This window comes from Heterocephalus glaber, unplaced genomic scaffold, assembly GCF_053883595.1.
Source record: "Heterocephalus glaber isolate CG9 unplaced genomic scaffold, H.glaber_assembly_v1.0 deba00001145, whole genome shotgun sequence".
In the NCBI taxonomy this organism is placed as follows: Eukaryota; Metazoa; Chordata; class Mammalia; order Rodentia; family Bathyergidae; genus Heterocephalus; species Heterocephalus glaber.
Window position 1 is genome coordinate 996,472 of NW_028258202.1, and position 8,592 is coordinate 1,005,063.

At 44.7% G+C, this 8,592-nt stretch overlaps 1 long non-coding RNA gene across 1 annotated transcript; it reads left to right on the top strand.

Annotated features, from left to right (window-relative positions):
• Positions 1-15: 15 nt before the first annotated feature.
• LOC110347211 (uncharacterized) lies at positions 16-8,101 on the top strand. The gene is made up of 3 exons (XR_015451046.1): positions 16-213; positions 1,946-2,065; positions 7,784-8,101. It is a non-coding gene; the product is annotated as an uncharacterized LOC110347211 (long non-coding RNA).
• The last annotated feature ends 491 nt before the right edge of the window (positions 8,102-8,592 follow it).

The following is an 8,592-nucleotide window of genomic DNA, read 5'->3' on the forward strand; positions in this document are numbered from 1 at the left end:
TTGCGTTTTTTTATTGTTGTTGTTTTGTTTTTTTGTACCGGGGAATCGAACTCGGGTCCTTGCGCTTGCGCAGCAGGCGGCGAAACCACTGAGCTAAATCCCCGGCCCCCTTTTGCGTTTTTAATGCAATCCAAAAGCTTCGGCGAATCGGTGAGTGTGCGAGTGCGTACGTGCGTGCCCGTGCTATCCTGTGAGTGGAGGAGACTGCCTGATGTAAGTCATTGAGTTGCCCCTGGAGATCCACCACTTCGTCCCCTGCTCGCCCGACGCAGCTTTGAATTCATACCCCCTACTAGAGTCCCAGTGATTCAACTCACCAGAAGGGTCTGCGAGAACAAAGCCGGCCGGGCGTGGTGACACACGCCTGTAATCCCAGCACTCTTTGAGAGGCCCATAGCCGGAGAATCCAAAGTTCAAACCCAGCCTGGCCAATTTAGCGATTTAGGAGACCCTATCTCAAAATTTTAAAGAGGGATGGGAGGCTAGGCTTGGTGCACGCCTGTAACCCCAGCACTCGGGAGGCTGAGGCAGGAGAATCGCCGCGAGTTCGAAGCCAGCCTGGGCTACATAGTTCGTGCAGGATCAGCCTGAACTATATGGCGAGATCCTGTCTCAAAAAAAAAAAAAAAGAAAGAAAAGAAAAGAAACCAGGCGTGGAAAGAGACCTCATCAGAGGTGGAAACATTTTGTGTTGAAAAATGACTGAGCATTTACCAGATGGCATGGTGGGTCATAGGATGATGTAGAGATGAGCATTTAAAAATGTTTTAAAATTGTAAAATACACATACTATTTCAGTGTGTGAAGTTCGATTCTTTTTCCCTATATTCAGGACTTAGGGAAATATGAGTGAGCCCAAGTGGCTTACTTGGGTGATGCTAAGTTGGAAGTTGTGAGCCAACAATTATTCTTACTCATATAAAGAACATGGACCTTATGATTCTTCAGGGCACTAATTTAGTATGGAATATTTGAATTGGTCCAGTCCCATTTAATATGTCCAGAGAATTGTAAAGTTTTTTTTAAATTCATAAACAGTTAAAAGGGATTTTAGAGCCACCGGTGGTGGTGCAAGCTTGTAATCTGAGCACTCAGGACGCTGAGGCAGGAGAATTTCTGTGAGTTGGAGGCTAACTGGGGCTACATAATGAGTTCAAGGCCAGCCTGAACTATACATAGTGAGACATTGTCTCAAACATAAATTAAAAAGGGTTGGGGACTGGGCCTAGTGGCTCACACCTATAGTCCTAGCACTCTAGGAGGCTGAGGCAAGAGGATCACAAGACTGAACTCAGCCCAGGCAATTTAGCGACTGAGGAAATAAAACAAAACAATAAAAATTAAAAAGGCCTGGGGATGTAGCTCAATGCAAAGGCACTGGGCTCAATACCAGTACTGCTAAAGAAAAAGGTGTGAGAGATCTTAGAGAAGATGGGCTATTGTCCTGGTTTGTACCACCACAGTGTTAAGACCTCTGTCAGTAGGCCTTTTCATGTGCTACTCTTATTTCCAATTTTCCGACTTGGAAATTGGGGCTCAGAGAGATAAAAGTGAGTTTGCCTAAGGTTCCTGAACTGGGAAGTGCTGAGCCAGAATTCAGTACCAAGTCAATCTGGGCACAGATCTGTGCTATTTCACTATGTCACACTGCTTATTTCTGGAAAGAAGAAGGGAGGGGTGGGAAATAAGGAGGCTAAGGTAGTAGAAGCCGGGGTGTGAAGGAACTTGTTTACCTTGCTGAAGTGTTTAAATCCTCTTTTCATGGAGGCAAGTTGGATTGAGGTGCTCCAAAATTCCTTTGTTGAAACTTAACCCCAGAGGTGGTAGTATGAGGAGATGGGGCCTTCTGGAAAGTGGTAAAGTTTTGAGGGTTCCACCCTCATGAATGGCTTGATGCCTTAGGAAAAGTCTTCAGGCAACTACTTTCTGCTCTTCTGTCCATAAGGATACAACATCCCTTACCTTCTGAAGGGTGCAGCAACTAGGTGCCGCCTTGGAGTGGAAGAGCAGTCCTCACCAGACAAGGGTTCTACTGGCCTCCTGATCTTGGACTTCCACCCTGACTGTAAGAAATAATTTCTATTGTGTCGGAATTACCCAGTCTGTGGCATTTTAGATAGCAGCACAAAAGGACCAAGATAGGGTAGATAGAGTGCAAGTGTCCTAGGTACCCAGAGGGTGAGTAGGGGAAGAAGAGACTAGGAGAGAACCCTATAGAAAAGAAAAGCGCTTCCTCTGGAGTCCTGAGAAGGCCATTCTAGGTGTGCCTTGGCTCCAAACTCACTGTCACCTATAACCCTGAGAACTCAAAATGAAGCAAAGTAATTCCCCAGCTGCTGTTGTAGGCAGCTGCCCCTTCATGAGCTATAAAGAAAAGTTCAAGGGTCAGGTCTCTTAGTGCACTTCTGTAATCCCAGCTATTCCAGAGGCTGAGGCAGGAGGATCACAAGGTTGAGCAACTCAATAAGATCTCTCAACATTCAATGTAAAATACCAGGGCTGGGTGTAGCTCAGTGGTAGAGCCCTTCCTTGTCTAGCACACATGAGGCCCCGGGGTTGCTTCCCAGTGGGCAGTGATCCTGGATGGCCCTGCTGTTTGCCGTCTTTTGGCTACTGTATGTTCTCAGTCACACAGCTGCAGTGCTCCTTCTTTAACCTCCCCACCTCTGGCCACTCCTCTGAACCCCCTAGGTTGCTACTTCTGCTGTTTGTTTTGTTTTTGAGGTGCTGAAGATTGAACCCAGGGCCTTCTACTTTTTGTACTGCTGAGCTACACCTGCAGCTGCACTACTTCCTTTGGGTCCTTCTTGGTGTCCCCCTGAGAGTCCCAGCTTCCAACCCAGGGCTTCAATGACCCAAGAAACTCCCCATCCCGGGCTCCGCATCCTCCTTTGTAAATGGTCATCCATTCTCACAGCCTGGAAATAAGAAAGAGGTTGAGGGGTGCTTAGAGTGGGTAAATGGAGAGAATCCAAGAGAAACAAAATAGAAGTTACTATACTGTGTCCCACTTGGCATGTAATGGGCCCTGTTCTGAGTATGTTACATATGCACTCTCTTGGCAGCTCCTCACTTTGCATCCACCACGAATCCAGGGCTACAATTCTCCCTGCATCCCTCAAAGGAATGGTTTTGTTTTTTTTTTTTGGTACCGGGGATCGAACTTGGGTCTTTGAGCTTGTGTAGTAGGCGGCGAAACCACTGAGCTAAATCCCCGGCCCAGGAATGGGGTTTTAAAAGCCCTCCCTAATTGTTGTTAATTTTAAAGTGTGATAATGGTATCATGGTTGGGGGTAGGTCCTCATTTGTTACAGATACATATTGGTATATTTTCAGACAAAATGATATGACATCTGGGGCTTACATTAAAATGTTCCTGTAGAGAGAAAAAAGAGGGAGTGTAGATGAACAAAGATTGGCCAAATGTTGATTGTTGAAGCTTGTTACAGAGGTTCATTATCCTCTTCTCACAGCTCCCATAATAAAAATTTACATAGTAGAAATTTTTAAAAACAAAACTTTTTGACCTGCTCTGCAAATTACACTGAGTTGGGGGCCAGGGATGTGACTCAGTGGCACCACGCCTGCCTGGCAGTTTCAAGGTCCTGAGTTCAATTCCGGGTACCGAGAAAAAAAAATTACACTGAGTCACCTACACTCATAGACAGGAAATAAGATAATGAGGCTTAGTAGGAGAGTTCGGAAAGCATAAATGGAGAGATGGATGACACAGGTTAACGACAATAGCTCTCACTTATATAACACTGAAGTGCCAGGCCTTGTTCTGCACACTTTAAATGTGCTGTCTTCTAATCCACACGCTGACCTTATTAGGTAATACATGTTATTATTACCCTCCCTTTACAGATGAGGAAACTGAGCCACAGAAAGATTGAACAACTTACATCAGTTTACACAGCTCTTGAGTGGTAAAGCTTGTTTCCAAATCCAGGCAGTCTGGCTTTTGACTTTTTGCTTTGTTTGAAGCCAAGGCCTTGTGTGTGCCAGGAACCTACCACTGAGGTGCAGTCCCAGCCTATCAGCTGCTTTCTAACCCTAACCAAATAGCATTTAGGAGCAGAGTTGGCCGGGGCTGTAGCTCAGTGGTACAGTGAGTCCCTCACTTACGAACATTCGAGTTGCGAACTTTCACAGATACAAATGGACCTCACATTACAAACATTCATAGATGCAAATAAATCATGGAAATAGCTCATGTGTCTGCCAGACATTGTCACAGCTATGCTGCTCTGTGCTTAGTGTACAGTAGTACAAGGCTCAATCTGAGCCCAGGATGTCCGGAAGCAAGAGGAAAAGCAGAGGTGATCTGGAGGGGACTGCTAGGAAGCGCAAAGCAGCAACCATAGAAACAAAAGTGAAAATACTGTATAAGACTCAGTTTGTTGGACTTACAAACAAATGTGACTTACAAACATTCTCCTGAAATGGAATTCATTCTTAAGTTGGGGACTTACTGTAGAGCAGTTTCCTAGTATGTGCGAGGCCCTAGGTTTGATCCCCAGCACTGAAAACAAAAAGCAGCAATAGAAGAAATGGTTTCATTCATCCATTTACTTACTCATTTATTCAGTGAATGTATGTTGACCCTTTACAAAGTGGCAGGAAAGGATCTGGATGCTGGGGTAGAATGGCAAGCTTACTGCCAGCTACCAGGAATTTTAAAGTTTAGCCTGATCCCCTTTATCAGAATGTGGCCCCTCCAGCTGCTTAAAATGGTGTCCCTTCTTATTTTCCTTACTCTCCTTTGTTAAGGACTGGCTAATCTTTGTCAGCTCCTCAAGCCTTTTACCATTTTTTCTCCCCCCCCCCCTTTTTTTTTTTTGGTACCAGGGATGTAACTCGGGACCTTGCACTTTCGAGGCAGGCGCCAGAACCACTGAGCTAAATCCCTGACCCTCTCTACTTTTTGTTTGTTTGTTTGTTTGTTCGGTACCAGGGATGGAACTCAGGACCTTGGGCTTGCGAGGCATTCACTGGAACCATGGAGCTAAATCCCCAGCCTCTCCTTTTTTTTTTTGATTGGGTCTCACTATGTAGCCCAGGCTGGACTTGAACTTCTGGTGATCCTTCTGGCTGAGCCTCCTAAAATTTTTTTTTTACACAGGGTCTTGCTGTGTAGTTCAGTCTGGGCTTGAACCCGCTATGTAACCCCAGGCTGGTCTCAAACTTAGGGCGATTCTCCTGCCTCAGCCTCCCCCTCTCCCGTGCTGGTATCTCTTATTTTCTAATTAAAGTTTTTCCTGTAAAATAAAAGTTTGATGGAAAGGATGGACTTGAGACAATACTCAAACAAGTGGAGACATACAAACACGATGAAGGCTCAGAAACAAAACTCCAGAAAGTTCTAAGAGCATACGCTGCAGTTCTTGATCCGGTTCAGAACAGATGGGGACGGTTTCTTTGAGGAAATGGCACTGAGCTGAGAACTGAAGGGTAAGCATGAGTTAACAAAACAAACAGAGGAGGGAAGAGCATGATCAAAGGCCCTGAGGCAGGAGAGAACTTGATGTATACAAAGAACTGAGAAAACTTAAGATACCAGTAGTTGGAGCAAATCCTAGAATGTCTTAGTTGGAACAGTTTTGGAATCCATTCCAATCCCACAGATGAGGATCTGCCACCAGGAAAGAAGTGACCAGTCCAAGGTCCATCCTGAATCGGGGGCAGAAACAGGACTCAAACTTACTTGCCTTGACTCCAAACCCAATACTCTTTCCATCATACTTCTTGATTTATTTGCATATAAGTAGAAAAGAGACAAATTGGAACTGGGTGTGATGGTGCATGCCAGTAATCCCAGCACTCGGTAGGCCAAGGCAGGAAGATTGCTGAGAGTTCAAGCAAACCTGTGCCACATAGTGAGTTCAAGGCCAGTCTGAACTACATAGCCAGACCCTGTCTTTTAAAAATCCCAAACAAAACAAAACAAAAAAGGGTTTCAGAAAAATGCTGTTTTAGGGGAAAGAATGGAAAAGAGTGTTTTCAGAGATAGCTATAAATAAATGAAGTCTTCATAGGCAAGAAGATCAAAAGTTGGTTTGGGACAGACAAAAAAAGAAAGTGACCTGGGCATAGTGGCGCATGCCTGTAATCCCAGACTGAGGCACGAGGATTGCCACAGATTTGAGGCCAGCTTGGGGTACATAGTGAGACCTTGTCTGGAAAAAGAACAGAACAACAAAAATGAAGAAAGTGATTTGGAAGCAATGGGGATTTAATTTGTGTGTTCAGATACCGAATTCGCCCACCCTATTTCTAGCTAGCATTGGGAGGAGAGGGCACTGGGCATTGAACCCAGAGCTTTCACACTGAGCTACATACCCAGCCCTTTTTAGTTTTATTTTTTTATTTTGAGACAGAGTATCGCTAAATTGCAGAATTGCCCAGGTTGGACTTGAAATTATGATCCTCCTACCTCAGCCTCCCAGAATCCTGAGATTTCAGGTGTTTGCTACCACACCCAGATAGCATTCTTGTAAGGTACATGAGGGTTCTGGAGAGAGGAGAAGGAGACTGGAACTGAGGTTTTAATTGCTTCTTTTGGAGTGAGAGGGTTCCCCTCCAAAGGAAGTCAGAGTAAGGAAGAAAGCTTGGATGGTGTCTTGACTGGGAGTCATCTCCAGTTCTGCCAGCAGGGGGAGCAATTTCCTAAGAATAGCAGCTGGCCTGGCCCCCTAGACTGGACATAGACGTTCTGATTGGAAACCCATCAAGTCAGCCTAGGGTGCTGTGAAAATGACAGGAAAGGGACAAAGGAGGGAGCTAAGAATTATGATTCGCTGAAAAGTGTTTGTCCTAAGATGCGCAGTCTTTGATGCAGGCCTTTTAAGCCTGCTTTCCAAGCTGGGCATGGTGGTCCATGCCTGTAATCCTAGCACTCTTGGAGGCTGTGGCAGGAGGATCACAATCTGGAGCCCAGCCTGGGCAGTTTAGCAACTTGCCCAGACCTTGTCTCAAAAATAAAAAATAAGGGCCGGGAATTTATTCTATTTTTATTTTATTTTATTTTTTTGTATATCCTTTTATTGGTACGTTTTATTTGTACAGTATGATGACATTCATCATTGGAGATATGCACCTTTACATACTCTCTTGGTTCTTATTTTTTCCCCCTTCCCCTGCCCTCTCTTCAACCCCTCCATCCCTCCCTATTTACAAAGACTTTGTTTCCTTTTTTCATTTTCTCATATTAATTCTATTCCCTTCTTTTCTTTTCCCTATGCCTCCCATGTTACCTTCCCATTTTGTAACTTTTATTCCTATTTCACAATGTCTATTGTGCCTTTTTATCCTTATTTACACTTTCAGTTTCTCACACCAGAGAAACTATTCAGTATTTACACATGTGTGTCCTATTTATTTCACTTAAGAGTATCGCCTCAATGTGCATCCATTTAGCAATAAATGTCTCTAATTTCTCGTTTTTGATGGCTGAGTAGTACTCCGTTTTATTTAAAAAAAACCCCACATTTTCTTTATCCAGTCTCCAGTTGATGGGCACTTGGGCTATTTCCAAGCTTTAGCTATTACAAACTGTGCCACTATGAACATGGGTGAACATGTATCACTGTGGTATGATTCTTTTAATTCTTTGGGGAAGATCCCCAGCAGGGGAATAGCTGGGCAAATGGGACTTCCAGTCCTAGTTCTTTGAGGTATCTCCATACTGATTTCCACAGTGGTTGCACCAGTCTTTGATGGGAGCAATGCTACATAATTCTAGGGAAAAATCATTTGGTTAGCCTAGTTCTTTTGCCTGCAGCCCAGCTACAGAATAACTCCAGTTTGGCCTCCGGTCACAACTGAGACTTCAGTGATCCAGTGATGCTGTGATTCTCCAGGACAAGAAACATCCTGGGAGAACAAACATCTGCTCAGTTCCTCGTTGTTCTTGGACTGTTAACATCTTGTTTGCCCGAGATGTACTGAACTTTCTGCAAGCCTTCTGTTACACCTTGTTTATCCCGGTGTGAACTATTGAACTCTCTGTAAGTCATTTGTTACATTTGTTTCTCCCGATGTACTGAATTCTCTGCAAGTCATTTGTTACGAGGTACTGAATAAAAGGTGTGGTAAGCTGGGGGCTTTTGTCTTTGTCGCCCAGAGCAGCACTGATCAGACCCAAAGCTCAGCTTCTTCTCAGTCTCATTTTTCTACCTTTCCTGTAATTCGCCGTGTGCTGCCGTGGCTCGCAGGAGACCAGGACTCACTGCAGAGGTTCTGGTAATGTCCCCTTCCCCTGTCCCCTACAAGTCTACACTCCCACCAGCAGTGGAGCAGGGTTCTTCTTTCCCCACAGCCCCGCCAGCATTTGTTATTGGTGGATTTCATGATAGCAGCCATTCTTTCTGGAGTGAGGTGGAATCTCAGCATTGTTTTCATTTGCATCTCTTGAATGACCAGTGATGTTGAACATTTTTTCATGTGTTTATTTGAAGGGCGGGGGATTTAGCTCAGTGGTTCTGGTGCCTGCCTTGCAAGAGCAAGGTCCCGAGTTCAATCCCCAGTACCAAAACACACACACACACACACACACACACACACAAGAAAGCAAGAAAAATAAAAAATAAG